Raw genomic sequence first — 626 nt, 5'->3', positions numbered from 1 at the left:
CAATGCTTTTACTAAAGCTTTCTACGATAGCATCGCTTTCCATTTTTTAGAACTAACATTACGATCAAAATTTTTATAACATTTATGGCTACTAGGTTTTGTATTATTTAGCTCCGCAAAATTACACACTGTGCAAAATTTGTTTCTAATACCTACAAAAAGCATTTTTCCAGTACGAAAACCAATAATAGCACCAATACCAGACAGTGAGTCATAAGCATTTCCATATGATCTTTTCATCCAACTACCATCGGCTACAACAGTTATATATGGAATACCATTTATTATTTCATTTTTATCGAGAGCAAGTTGTTTTTCCTCTAATCCAGCCATTTTTATATTTTCCATTGCTGTTTTCTCGAAAGCATCAACTAATTCTTCTCGATATTTAATATACGTCTTATCTGACATACAACGAATATTCATAGCTGCACATAATTCTTCAAGTTGGGTATGACCAATTCCTATCGTAATAGTCCCAGCTACAGCAGCTCTATTTATGTTTATGTTTTCATTAATCGGTTCTGACCAGATACTGGATTCATAATTGTACATCTGACATTTAAAAAATAATTGTGTCAATAATCCATAACGTTGATATTTGACGAATTTCCAATCTTTGAATT

This window comes from Odontomachus brunneus, unplaced genomic scaffold, assembly GCF_010583005.1.
Source record: "Odontomachus brunneus isolate Ranch 3 - 2012 unplaced genomic scaffold, Obru_v1 Obru_scaffold_002, whole genome shotgun sequence".
Classification (NCBI taxonomy): domain Eukaryota; kingdom Metazoa; phylum Arthropoda; class Insecta; order Hymenoptera; family Formicidae; genus Odontomachus; species Odontomachus brunneus.
The sequence above is the reverse complement of the archived record's forward strand: the minus strand, read 5'-3'. Positions refer to the sequence as shown.